Source organism: Phalangium opilio, unplaced genomic scaffold (assembly GCF_054372755.1).
Source record: "Phalangium opilio isolate 3A_F unplaced genomic scaffold, DU_Popi_V2 ptg000113l_1, whole genome shotgun sequence".
Taxonomy (NCBI): Eukaryota; Metazoa; Arthropoda; class Arachnida; order Opiliones; family Phalangiidae; genus Phalangium; species Phalangium opilio.
In genome coordinates, this window is record NW_028324209.1 from 7,264,479 (window position 1) to 7,279,324 (window position 14,846).

Consider the following 14,846-nt stretch of genomic DNA (forward strand, 5'->3'; position numbering starts at 1 on the left):
GGCGTAACGGTCGCTGCAGGTAAACTGGTTCAAGGTCGACGACCGCGAATAAACTCTTTTCAATGTCAAAGAAAGTCGATAGCGAGTTACTCCTCGCGAGCGTATAAACTTCCTCGTGTAGCTGACGGTCATTTGTTGTTTTCAAGGTTTGGGGAAGCCTTCAACCCGTTCCTTTCTTTCAACGTGACAATTCGAAACGCCGCTGTTCGTACGTAATTGCCGAGACAATTGACTTGGCTCGAATAAAAGACGTAGCACGGCTCGATCAAAAGCGTTTAGGCGAGAAATTGCAGACCCCCAATTCTTGTTTATCACTCAAACGCCAGAATGGATACGATAATTAGGCCTATACGCTCTCAAACTATAGAGGAAATGAAGATTGTCGTTCCTTTAACAAAAATATCTTAATACATTGGCCTCATCCTCGGAAGGAATGTTTACTCGCTCAACAGAGCGTATAGATTGTTGATTTTTAAAAAAAATATTGTCCCACGCTTAATCAAGTCATTGAAAAAATTAAATTCAAGTATTTATTTTAGATTAAATCCTAAATCCGGAAGCGAACTGATTTTTTTTTACGATTAAATTATAAATCTAACAAATATTTAACTAAATATGACTTTACTATTATTATTTTTTTTTTCTTAAATATTTACTTTGTATCAACCCCACATGAAGGGCAAATACTTCCAGAGTTATTTAAGACCCTCGTGGTTCAAAATCAGATCTTGTCTATAACTCATCAAACTTGTTTTTCCAAGCTAGTTTAACTAAAAAAAATACTGTAGGGAATAGATGCCATGGAATCTAGACGACATCGCTGCAAAAAATAAATAAAAAAAGTATTTATTGAACTTCCGGTGTTCCGTGTCGCTATAAACAGGGTGGAACAGATCATATGAACACTTATTTTGAATAATAAAATATACTTCCGACGGAAACATAATCGGTATGATATCTGCGTTTAAAGCTATGATGGTTACGATTTCAGTAAAGGTACAGCGACGTTGTACTTAAATTAAGGGTTCGTCGCATCTGTCCCACTCTGTATATATCATTTCCCGAAGTGACCGACCGGAAACTGTCCTGACACTCTTTTTAACATTTCCTGCCAATAAACTGTGAATATAAAAATCCCAGCTTTAGTTAAAGCGCAGTTTCTATTCTTTAACATATGTATTTGTTTACCGTTGTACTAAACTGGTTTAATATCGCCAGATATAGCCTTTTAATGTCATTTGTAGTCTGGAGAAGTCACTCTACACTATCCCCCATGCAGTATAGAAGTAACTCGTTTTCCAAGCCCACATTCAAGTCATATTTTACAGCACATGGTGACAGACCACCTACTCAGTCTCGGGGTTGAGTTTTCCAGAGGGAGAGGAAGAGGGAGGATGAATCGAGATGGAATGGCCTTGTGGCGATTTCCTAACCTCTAGTGTGAAACGATGTATGCGTGACTTCTTGAAGATGAGATCCTGATCCTCTCACACTTCCCCATCTTTAATCCCCCATGGATAGCGAGAAGCCAGTGGAGAAACACATGGCGTTACTGTCAAAGAATACTCGTAGAAACGATCCATGTTTTTACCACATTTTATGGAAATAATATGAGAATCGAAACGTTGGAGTGTTTGGCATTGTAAACATTTTTATAGACAATATTGTAAATGGCTTGAAGTATGAAAATAGATACATTTACACCCTGGCCAAGCTGGCTAAGTTTGATAAATATTTTATCTGACAGCCAAAGCAGATGTGCGCTTCATATACACAAAGTATTTTTCGTTGGATGTATGCCTTTGTTTAGGTTTCGGCTGTCATAATGTCATTGTTAATATATGCAAATTTAGAGATTTTTAGCTTATCCGCGGATTAATAAGCGGGGTAAGGGTATTACGTTAGTTACCATGACTCATCCCAGAAGAGACATTTTTGTTATTTTGCCGGCCGTGTACTCTTCGTGTTCCTGGTCTACGTGACACCCTCCCACCACTTTTTGACCCCCATCTCCTTCGTGGCCATTAAACTGAATTGCACGTGGCTGTAGCTCCCTCACCCTATTTTTTCACGGGAGAGATTTAGCTCCTGGAAAATCTCTTCCCTACAATACAACCACGGCAACCATGGTTCAAATTTCGAGCTGATTCTTCTATATAGCACACTTAGGAACTTTCTGGTCCAATCCGGGCAGGGACTTGTTTACAAAAAAGAAGAGAACTCGAAACGTTTATAGCAGAACTGCACTCTGGGAAAGAGAGAGAGGGGGTGGAAGGGGAAAAGAAGTGGGAACCTTGTCAATAGTAACCCCGAAAAGTAGATAGCACCGGGCTAAATCCCGCATTTCGTTGCCCCCCCCCCTTTCCTGCGCGTCGTTCATCGACTTTTCTGTCTCGACAAGAGCGGCCTATTCTGCAGCTGCGCAGTACACGATACGCGAAGTGAGAAAGGAAAGAAAAAAAAAATCGTGTCTCCGGGCGACGCCCTCGCAACGTTGTGACGTCACGGAGGAAGGCCAAGGGCGGCTCTCGTCTGATCCTCTTCATTGGCAAATGGAACAGCACGTGGAAAAGCGAAGTTTCCCCTAAATCATGGAAGGAAATTAGAGGGGGGCGCATTTTCTGCTTTCCCTTCGTAGTGCCTTGTCGCTTGTGCCGTTCCAAGTCTCTTCACCCGGCTACTATTTTTCTGCCCCCTCTTCAACAATCTGAGTCAAGACCTAATCTATCTCTCCCGAAAGAATGTAGTACCAGTTGGACTTTACTAGAAAGGCGAACGCTAAAAAATCCAAGTTTTCGCCAAGTTAAATGTCTGGGAAGGTCCACACTATATGATCCTGTTGTATGAATCTTCCTTGGCCAATGTCACCACTCATGGCTCATGGGTCCTTTATCAGTTAAACTTCACGTGACCCAGTAGCCAATAACATATTGTTTATACACCCCTTGACAACTCTCTTATCTTAGGTCACAGCGTGTAAGATAAACAGCAATGCCTACAAAAAAAAGTTACAAAGCTGATTGCCATGGAGTAGTTACGTCGGAGTAATAATAAAGCACTCCTTTAAAGAACAATACATTGCAAGTAGGCCTCCTTAAATATTGCTCCATGGTGGTAGATTTTACCAGACTAGTGACCCCACCATGGAAGCTTGTTTTAATGTATGAGACAAATGCAACACTTCCGACGAGAAATGTCTTATGGGTCGGATAAAAATAGGCCGGTTTGTTTCCTCCCGAGAAGATAGGAACGTAGCGATGTTGGGTGAAATTTCCTGCCCCCCGCGTGGTCCATTTCATCCCCCGTGAACTTTCTACAGCACAGTCATGGGCGGGAGAATCGTTTTCCTTTTTGTTCTTTGTCGAGCGCTCGAAGCACGAGGGTGAGTGGAATATGACCGGGATTGTCAAGAATAGAAAATTCATGTAGGACTACAGTTTTGTTTTTGTTATACTATATTATTATTGATATTGATACATGGTTCACGTTGCTATTTGTTATGGTCTGTGTTTTATGACTGAGAAAACTAACTAAGGCGTTGTCTCTCGACTACGGAAAAGGACCACGCGTTTTAAAAAAAATACGATTTTAGACAAAAAAATATAACAATATTAAGGTTTATCTTAGAAACAACGATTTATCGGTGTCTTAAAAGTTGATATGCAGTGTGAGTGATGGTTGTCGTTCGTCGTGGATTTCGTGTAATCTCGCTTTTTAAATCATTGACAGTTATCGAAAAGTATACGTTTATGCAAGATTTCTTCCAGTAAGTAATTTTACTCTTATTTTAAAATGTTGTCACCTGTACAAATGCCATTAGTTTATTCCTCGAAACCGCTTTCATTATTTTATTGTCGTATTGCGAATCACGCTATCTTAAGTTGACCGTCTTCGGGGAAGTAAGGTTAATCGCTTCCCAGGAAATGAGTTACTTAAATGGTTTCTTGTAGATTTCAATTGTACCACCAATCGCTAAGCAACCGCCATTGGTAATTGTTATTTTACAGCGGTTTTAATGTGTTTTATCTTTTCACAAGAAAGACTGTAAATCTACCATTATATTACTAATGTCCCCCCCCTTTTATTTAATCCCCTTCGTACGCTAAAAACAACGCTAACCTTCAAAAGAGGCGGTTTTCTGACCTAAGCTCGGTGCGGCATAGGGTGAGGGAGAGAGGTTAGCGTTCCCTGAAAAGCACCAAACAAATAAGGTAGAAACGAAAGTTGATAATTTGATGTTGCGAAGTTGGAAGGTTTTAATTGTTTAACTAGAAATTGAAAGGCACTACTGACGAAGCAAATCGAGTCATTTCAGTGACAATATCGAAAACGAATCGAGTACCATATGGCACCCACTTCCCGCGTGTTTTTTTAACAAGGCAATTATCATTCAACTATTTATTATTGCGTCGAAAACTCCGAAGAATATAAAAAGATTGAAAAATTAATTCTTTTTTCCCTGGCAATGGCTTCCCCGCTATCCCCTATTTTCGGCCTCCTGGTTGGCAGCTGTGGAAGCTCGTTGGTGTACGAGGTACAGTACCGCCGCGGTATACAACGTCTCCCCCTGTTGGACCCCTTCGGTTCTGTCAAGGATCCGTAGTTTTTAAGTTCCTCCATAAATTGTATGACGCAGGAACTGCCATGCTATGTTTTTGTAAGCGAGCTTGAGTGCTTGACCCAACGTGCTAATGGTGCTACATTTATTGGCGTTGTTGATATTGCTGGTGGAAAACTGGTGATATGATGGAGGATAGGCCTCTCATGGCGTTCCTAAGATTAGGTTAGGTCCAATGGTGGGTCAGTTTCCGAGTTCTAGCCAAATGGTACCTTGACCGGAAGGATTCTGTGTGGAACCTTTAGAGAAGACCCAAGAACGTATCTTTATGGTACTGACCAAGAATGTTTAAGATTTAATTTGACCCTTTAGGTTATGACACGTTAAAGGTGACCTTTCCTTAAAGGATTTCTTAATCCACCTTTGACCATCACGGTCTTCCTCAAATTGTCCTCTAAGCGTCTTTGGCGCGGCTGGTAGAACATTTTGATTGGCAGTAAGAAAACCTGGGTTGGAGAGGGATTCCACTAGGGAAAGTATTGAACCGTCCAAGGGGTCGAAGGAATCCTTTAATGACCCCAAGCACTTCTCTGGAAACTTGTTTAGTTTTGGGGTCATACCGGCTTTGAAGGTATGGTGAAAGTTACTTTGGTAACCAAAGGTCATATGCTATCTAGTCCTTCCATTGTTCTGTTGTTGCCAAAGACCATATATTATATCTTGGTCATCTACTTGGGCTAAGTTGTTTGAATGCAATCAAAAGGGGGATACCATATCAACTAAAGACCCTTCTGGTAGACGGGAATTTTCAGCGCAACAAATCACTTATGGCTTTGACCGATCTTGTTTTATTTTTTTGTTCCTTTCATGGCACGAGGGTCAGGGGCCGAAGCTTTCGAAGCGTCTCATTTTACGACCCAGGGCTAGCGTGAAGCTTATAAACTAAACCTCCCAGAGCTATTCCCAACGCCATGGAACTTTTTTTTTGTTATTCCATAAGTTCCATTCTGGCGTTTTTGTCAACCCCACTACGCGTTCCTGGGACCCCACGAGTTTATTCTTGTGATTATAATTTGATTTTCTCAGAATGGAAGTTTTCCTAATGTCTAAATTCTATTTACACCGTCTGGTTTTTTAGAAAACTAGACTAGGCCTAGTTTTAGACATATTTTAATATGATAAATTGGTTTACAACACTATTGGTCTTTTCAACTATTTATCTCGGCGTGTAATTGGTATAAAAATCTTTTTTTCTTCTTAAATTTTGGTAAATGTTTTGTTGCTAGGGCGCGTCTGGGGTTTTTTATTGGTATTTTTCAGTAATTTGTGTATTGCTAAACATTTTTTGTTATTTGGAATATTGGCGTGAGAATAATATAGTTCTAACTTTGTCTTAACAAACAATCGCTGTTGAACCCCTCTCGACCTTTAAATTTTAAGTGCTTCAATGACTACAGCATTTTGAAACATAGATATTCCATAAGTTTATAAGATATGTTCCATAAGTATGACACTACCTATACTTACTGAGAGCTAGTTCGAGAACGACGCGAGAATTGACTACACTAGGTTTTGCAGTCCATCTCCATATTTAGTCTGTACTAAGCCTTTGACAGCGCCTTGATTACCAGGCGTCGCTTTACGAGAATCTATGACGTTTCACCTGCGCCACTTCATGACAAGCTCCAGTTTGTAACCAGTGGCAAACTCATGAAACGTAACTTATAAACTTAAGATTATTCTTAAGTTCAGAGGTCATCTTTAAGGGCAGTATATTGAAGCCAAATTACTATCTGAAGTCAAATTTATTTCCATATCTCATATTGGGAAGAGAAATTCTTTTGTTATGGGTATAAAAGTTCAATGGGTTCATAGTTCCCCTTTCTTTGTAAAACTAGACTATATCTACTCGAAATAAGGCCTGACCTTAATTGTCACATTCTACTTTGAATTTGTTATTCTTAAAATTTAATGGATTATTTTTAGACTAGCAGAATATTTTCCTAAAATTTAATCTTTGTGCCTTTGTAGACCAAAATTCATTAACTTTTCTTTGTACTGAACTATTATTGGTTTAGTAAAATCGTTGGCGTCATTTTCTATGTACTTTGTAAGATTTCCTTTCCAAAACACGCGGCGTCGGAACATAGTAGCGCCTATGACTAACGCGTTTTCCCGAATTTTGACCAGGCAGTGTGACAGTATCATGATTATCGATTTAGAAGCGCGTAAAAAAGGTCTATATCTCTAACGCCAAGCAGTGTTGCGTATCTATTTTTCGAAAGTAAGCCGGCTGGCTGCATGTATAACAAACCAAGGATCCTTGGTATAACCGTGTCAGTGGTAACTTTTAAGTGTTCCTAGCATCCCGTATCAAGGTGAGACCAGATGTTTCAATATATAACAAGATACGTTCGTTGTTTAATACCCTACACCAATTGCCTTTCGCACGCGCCGTTTCCGGGAAGCTTGTAGCTAATTATTACTGTATAGTTTTTGAAGTTTGAAGGTCAAACTAGTAGCGCGTGGAATCTATTCAGTGACGACCCGTTTCTTTCATGACAAGTAACGAAAATAGTTTCGTTATTTGTGCGTATGTGTGTGGTAACGTCGATTAAACGAACAAAGCGCGGTGACGCTTCGACATCATGAAGTAAATGCGCCGAGAAAGAGATGGTGGTAGCTTGTTGTAATCGAACTGTAACAAGAAGCGGACAGTATTGGATCAGTACTAACTGTAGTTCAGCATAAGATTGGAAATTGGCTCGTAACCAACCTATAGAGAGCTTTCAGAAGGGATAGTAGTACGTCACACCATCCCAAGTCTTACCTCTGTTCTGGTAGCCATATTGGGTGGTCTCAGCTACGTGCCTGCTTTAAACCCACCAATATGGAAGCGTAAATTATGTCACTACACTCGGCTCCTCCTCCAACTGAAAGCTCTCTTTCTAAAAAACACCCATAAGGCTAACAGTAGATAGTGTTTGCAGACAAGTGTTGCCGGTCATTTGCGAGTGCATTGGACCATTTCTGAAAAAAAAAACAACATGATAGAAAACATTGTCATAATTTACCACGATATTTTACTGGCTTTAAAATTCCGTCTGTCTATTAGTAACGCTGCGACATTTTAACCAAATCGGCAACATCCTGCCGCGCAGAGTAGACTGAAGCTCGTCTATTGGTTTGGATATAAACATGTTTAAATATTGATGCGTAAAATCAAGGTTGATAATAGCGTGGAGTAGAAATAGATCCTTAAATGATTTAAAACCCAGGATAATTAAGAAAAGAGTGGGAATTAGACTCTCCTGGAGAATATATGGTTAAACTATAAATATCCCTGAAATGGCGAGCTAAATTACTCGTCGAATGCGTTAATTTTACAACTTTCGTTATCTTATAATTAACACAGCTCTCTTGTGGTCTAGTGTTTACTGGGTTTGTAAGAGATTGGGTTCATTAGTGGGCGAGACGATATTAGTTGAGGAAGGCGGCTTATAAATATTGGTATTTTGCAAATGATTGACGGGTGCCAAAGTCCGTGACTGGAAATAAACAGTCTCTCAAAAACCAGTCATCATTTACAAAACACATATATCGAAATGCGTTTTTATCTAGTTTGGCGCGCGTGCGAGCGAGCGAGGGTAATGGTATTGCCAGCAACAATTTATTATTAAAGATTTCCAGAAAAGTACCCTAGGGTTTTGTCACCCGAGGGAACGGACACTTTCCACCTTACAATTCGTGTCTAGGAATGATTTTCTACTTGATATTATCTTAGTGCTCTATCCCTCTGGCTTTTAGCAATCTCATTTATAACCGATAACCTTGAAATATTTTAACTTTCTCTCGGAAAGGTAAAAGCACCTTGGACGTTTTAAGGGCAGTAAATTCCCGGTACAATCTAATTTCTTCTGATATGAGACGGTGATTGAACTCGTGACGTTCTTCATCTCGATAGATAATAACGTGTCTGTGGTTTTGGTGACTTTCGTGATACCTTTTTTGCGTGTGTGTCTTATCTCGTTTATCGGTATATGGGTGTACCCAGTGCTGCCATACCATTGGTGAAATTTTAGAGGTAATGGTTAGGCCAGCAGTTCAGTTTGTATCAGTATTTTGATGAAAGAAGGTTTGGGGGATGTTCTGTATAGCACCTTAAGTGAAAATTACCTATACATTTTTAGGTGTAAAATGTTAGTTTTAACGCTTGGAACTTGAAGACTTCCTTTAACTTGTTAGGAAGTACACATAAACGGAACTATTGTGTTTACTAGCGGTCAGTTGGGACATTTTTATTACTTTTCGGGCCGCCATTTCAAAATATGGCGGCAAGTTGAAAGTACATATAAATGGAACCATTTTGTTTATTAGCAGCCAATCAGGACATTTTTATTACTTTTCGTGCCGCCATTTTTCAAGATGGTGGCCAATCGAACCCCAAAAGCGATAAGGCCCGTCTATAGGATATAGGGAACCAGTGTACTTCAAAATTAGTGAATTCAGTTCAAATGTGCGGACGTTATTCCATTAAAAAGGTTTTTTTACATATGTGGCCGCCATTTTTCAAGATGGCCGCGGATAAGAAAAGGTTTACTTAGTGCGTGCCTACTACTTAAGAGTAACGTCCCTGCAAAATTTAAACTTTCTAGGTAAAGTCGTTTGGGCTGGGAGTTGTTTATCAGGCACTTAGGATTAGTTTGATATTGATGAATTGTAAACAGGAATAAATAGAAGCGACACATGGAATCCTTATCACCATTGGTGATACTTCGAGATGTGGGCCTCGTAAGGTGTCGTCAATAAAGAGATACGATACAAAGCTCCACACATTTTGAAACTATCATCGTAACATGACAGGCATTCCCAGTGATGTCGCAACTATATATGTTTTATACGATACAAACCAAATTGCGCATAAATTAATTAGGCAACGACTTAAAACGCAGAGTCACGTGAAAGAGATCAGTGGAAATGACTATTTAACTCTTTATACCTTCATCGAAATGACGTTTATATATTTCGTGGTTAGTAAACTCTCTAAAATGCGTCGAAAACCTTCAATCGGCGCGCGGTGTCGTCGACGCGAAATGTAAAGCGTGGACCTGGAATGGTGCGTGGCTACAAAGGCTTTTCAAGCTTGATTTCCCAAGCGGGTCTGTGGGAATCGAGAGAGTTCACTCGCCCTTCCGATCATTTATTCGCTTTGGTTTTAGCAAACGCCTAGCTTATTTAGTGGAATTAAGGCATCCGGTTCATGTCAAACACAGAGAAAAATATCAATAAACGGCAGCCACTATAGTGAAGTTTAATTAGCTCCAAAAGACCAAAACATAGAAATACAATTCGCGTGGAATTGGAATTTTTGCCAATAACATTTATGACTAAGTATAGTCTTTACTGGACATTGTTTTTGATAGTATTAACAAGGAGAAAATATCTAAGATGGAGCGGTAATGATGATGGACAATGAAATCTCCCAGTGCCCCTACCCTACAGTAGGCCATTACTAAGTGCTGCCGCGTAGCGCCATTGTATTTGTATGAGAAAAAGCTTTTTTTTTTTTAAGGCACAGGGGGTATCTTGGACGTTAACGTACTCTACCGAAACGCTAAGCATGCTGGGATGACGTCGTTGTCGTTCCTTAGATGGGGGTATAGACTGTAACGTAACGTTATAGATATGGAGGTTTCTACTCCATAACTCTCTCCTCCAAGTTATTAAGAATCTGGTGTTGCTCTTTGTCGCGAACTTGCGAAGTCTCAACAAATTTTAATTTTCAATTATATTTGACTACCCGGCGTTTCCCAGATTGTTTTAAGGGTTTAGAATGATCTTTATAATTTCCTTTAAGGTTTAAATTAAATACTTATTTTGATGTAAGATATTCAAGAGGAAATATATATATATAAAATGTAAAGTTCGGTCGACTTTAGGTCGCGAAATAATCGGTAAATTTTATGCGTTCGCTATTATAAGCGCCGCGGGATTTCTTCCGACCATGATGATGACTGCTGCGTTTGTTCGCCAATTCACGTGTTAAATAAATGTAAACAGCCCAACTATATGTACGATCACGTTTCCATAAAATTTTAAAGCCAATAAAATCATATGGGTTATATCATAAGTTTATAAGATATTTTCCATAAGTATGAGACTACCTAAACTTCGTAATGTCAGGTATTAATTACCGAGGGAATGACTACACTCGGTTTTGCAGTCCATCTTCCTATTTAGTCTGTACTAATCCTTTGACAGCGCCTCACCAGGCGTCGCTTTACGAGAATCTATGACCTACTTCACTTCATGACAAGCTCCAGTTTGCAACCAGTTACAAACTTATGGAACATATCGTATGAACGTATGGTCTCATATATATACCAAACCCTAGGGCATTGCCACCATACTGGCAAAAATATGAGATCATGGAAACTTAAAATGGATAGTCATACGTTCTCAGATCTTATAAGGGTTCTTGGTTATACCATGGACCTTATTAGTGTAAAGAGGACTAGCTTCTAATTGGTTCCAGCTTTAGGCAAAGTAAAATTGTAGATTAGCCAGTATGTTAGGAGTAGACATTTTCTATAACATCCCCATGTGCGACTGTAGCTTAAAAAACAGTGCTGAGAAATTTGTTATGACCTTGATATGTATGGGACACAGCTTACTCTCAGTTTCCCCATCCTTAGGAGTCCAATATGTCCTCACCTTTTCCTAACAACCTTAGAACTTCTACACATTTTGGGTTATTTTTCCCGTAGGCCGAGGAGAACCAACCGTCTAAGAAAAATTTGTTTAGTCCTCTTTTGTAAGAAAGATTTCGGCCTTTTCAATAGCCCGCTAAGGTCGTCGGCCTCTACTGATATTTAACACCGTACCATAGCGTCAAAATCCGAGACACGCTTGCAAACTAGCTCAGAGTGAGTGATAAGAAAGGTAATTCGCTACAATTCGCCCCTAAACTTTAACCTCAGTCAGATAAAAACCCAGAGAAAAATATATACTTTTTTTTTTTTTTTTTGAAATATCGCGTTTTGGAGTTTGGCGCTTCTTTATCCTTGTCTCGAACTTGACCTTGCTTTTTCGTATAAGCGCGGCGAACCTAGAGTTCTTTGTTAGCGCGACGGCTTGAAAGGTCTTCAACCTATCGGAACCTTCTGTATCAACAACACTTAAATGCGCATAGAGAAACCGTTTTACCATTTATCCTTTTTTCAAGGATGTTTTTTTCCACGCTTTTGAAATGACAAACAAATCTTGATATAACGTTTTTTTTTTCTCATAAATTTATATGAAACTATATGGCATTGTCCTCTCTTCCAGTCTGGCATCATTAATTTGCTAGACGTAGTAATGTGCTAAGTATGTATAAGTAGTGTGTATCCATTTAAAGGGGCTAGAGAAATTTCCTCCCCCGTTCTTTAACATTAACTGCGCTTCAGTGTTGCCAGTATTTTGTTATTAGAGCATCTCAGGTTTGGAACTGAATGATCTGAATCGAACAGAACTGTTGTAGATAGCAGTTGAATAGCACCATGGATTAATCCATGATAGCACTCACAAAGGAAGGCCAATACTTTTCTGCACACTATATCGGGTTGTGTTGCACCAATTAGTGGTACTATGATCGTTTTTTAGAAAGATTAAATTTGAAATTAATGCCATAATATCCCAACTTCATTTAACTAATAAGTTGATTCTTGTCTTTTCTCAGGTGAAGCTGCTACTGATGAAATGTACCCTATAGATTAATTAACGTGAAGTGTATGAAAAGTTTTACTGCAAGGAGGAAACGGTATGACATTTCATTCTTTTGTACTCTTGGTTTCGTTGTTTATGGTGTAAGGTTTATGTAATGACTAGTTGTAAGCAGCCAATACTTGCTCGTTTCGAGGTTATAGTTTTTGGCAACTGAAAGTGTATTTAGCAATATTGTTGCAATGAATGTATTTTCTGTTTTGGGTATAGTGACGAGGTGTTGGCTGAAGAGGTTGGAAGGACACGGGCTCTTAAGAAGTCTCCAACATAACTTCTTCTAAAAATCGCTTTCTAGCGAAGGTAACATATCTTTCGTTATACTTAATTGTAAATTAGTTTTGTACGCGGCAATTCTTCCAAAATGTTACGTGACTAGTTGTTGGAACGTTGAGCGGATCTTTTTAGAGTTTCTGGCCTTGACTCGTAACTTTATTTGCGCGTTATTGCGATAACAATGATAAGAGTGTGCTGCTGAAAATTCCATGGGGCCCTTAGGCCGCAGAGTCACGAAGTATTTGCTAAACTTCTTGGGTTTGATTTGAGACAATTTTAGTTTAGCAGCGAGATTTCTAAGATGGTGAACTTGAGCTTTGAGAATTGTCACGGAGAACAGTGGCGCCAAAACGAGGGGCTAATCACTCTAATGTACACCGATTACCGATTGTAAATCATTAATTTCTCCGTGCTTTTTCAGGGCAGCCATGTATTTATACACCTTATGGTGGACTGGCAGCATTCTTTGAACGTTATTAATTCCGTGTTTTTGTTTTGTAAGAATTTCGCATGTTTTTGACCCAAGTTGCGCCAGTTAGGGGAGATGAGAGATGTTACCAGGCCCTTTATAGCGTTTGAAAACAGTTTTTCTTCGAGTTGGAGGCTTGAAGCTAATTATACTTTAGGCGTCTGCAAGATTCTAAGCGTTGATAAACCGTTTTCGCTATGTATCTTCGTTGTTTAACTTAGAAAATGGACATGGGTGGTGTTAGGAAAGCGTACCATACTCCGTAGTAAAGCTAGGGACGTTATGTATCTCATCTTTGTGGTAGTGTCAATGACCTCCTATGTAAGATCCGATATTTTCATAATGACCGGCATCGCTAAAGACCGGCTTCCACCTGGTGTTAGGGAGCGGAAATACTATATATTCAATATCGTGATCTTTTGAACAGTCCCCATATGGAGAGACGTCTACTGTAGGTCTTTATGAACTTGTTTATGTACTCCTCTGAGCTAAGATCAGTCAGAGGGCTATTATATTTTTTTATTATGTCAATGACTCTATATTAATGGGGACGAAAATCGCCGTTATGCAGCCGGACGAAGTTCCCTTACAATATTTTGGCGCGAAATTGGTATGGGCTCCGCGAAACAATTGGTGAGGACTATTTGTGACTAAGAAAGGAATAACCTCAGTCCAGTCACTCATCAAGACCTCAGACGCCAACCATCAAAAATCTGATGTATAATTTGCACCATTGAAATAGGCGCAGATATTTAGTGGTGTCTTTCTCGACTCGGTCTATATTGGCTCGTGGCTCTCTGAGAATAGGAATAGGACAGAGTAGAGAGCGAGTCCCTAGTCCGTTTGATTATTAGAGAGGCCCTGGCTGGCTTTCGGTCTGATCTCTCCTCTGGGAAACGTATTGTTGTCGTCAGTACGTATGATTCATACCTCGCAAAGATGGCGCGACCGCGAAACGCGCACGCACGCTCGCTCGGGCCTCCTCCGTTCTCTCGTAGCGTACTACGTTCGCTATAGGCTTCCCTTCGCTTCCGTTCCCTAACAAAGAAAGGAGCAGCGCGGGTAGCTCGCGCTCTTTGTCGGTACTGTCAATTCGCTCAGAGTCGCGAATCAATTAAAGTCTCGGTATTTTAACAATTATTTCAAGCCGATTTTAAAGTCGACAAGTCTTCCCGAGTGTTAAGAAGAGCGTATTTAAAAGCTGTATCGTCCAGCCTTCATGAGGTATGTTATTTAACCTATCTAGAGTTCGTTCGCCTTTTAAGGCGCAGTCGACGAGCCAAGGCACTTCTGTCAAAAACTCGTTTTACCGCCGCGCCGCCGAGATGCTTTTATTTTTTTTTAATGCCAGCTGCATTTTGATTTCGCGGTTTCTAATTAAATAAATTAAGCCGGAGCCATGCCGATTCTCGGAAACGTTTCGTTAGGAATTTAACTTTAATTTTAAATAGTCGTTTGCCATTGTCTGCCCGAAAATATTTAAGGTTCCTTGATGCTTTTTATACATCTACCTAACCCTTAGGGCTTCCTTATGGTAACTTGGTAAGGCCATTTACTCGGAAATACAACGCGAGAATCGCGATTAAGGATTAAATTTGCGTTTGAAACCATTGACATTGTGTTTAAATACACAAAGAGATGATTGGTAGTTCTCGCAACAATTTATTTCATTTTATATTAATCTATTTTTGTACTCCTTGGTCTTTAATTGTCAAGGTAAGCAGTCCCTTTTTCACGTTGGTTTTATTGACAAATAATTATAAATCCAGTTAAAACGAAACT

At 39.6% G+C, this 14,846-nt stretch overlaps 1 protein-coding gene across 5 annotated transcripts in view; it reads left to right on the forward strand.

Moving 5' to 3' along the window:
- The first annotated feature begins 3,336 nt into the window (after positions 1 to 3,336).
- Positions 3,337 to 14,846, forward strand: part of brat (tripartite motif-containing protein brain tumor) — a 29,802-nt gene continuing 18,292 nt past the window's right edge. Inside the window, exons 1-4 of one of the 5 annotated variants that reach the window (XM_089852831.1) lie at positions 3,337 to 3,766; positions 12,279 to 12,359; positions 12,533 to 12,622; positions 13,017 to 14,288. The gene's annotated coding sequence lies outside the window, so the exon portion shown is untranslated. Of the gene's footprint in view, positions 3,767 to 6,546; positions 6,937 to 11,481; positions 11,501 to 11,586; positions 12,183 to 12,278; positions 12,360 to 12,532; positions 12,623 to 13,016; positions 14,289 to 14,846 lie in introns of those variants that run through there. The other 4 variants (XM_089852830.1, XM_089852834.1, XM_089852833.1 and 1 more) reach the window with 4 other exon arrangements.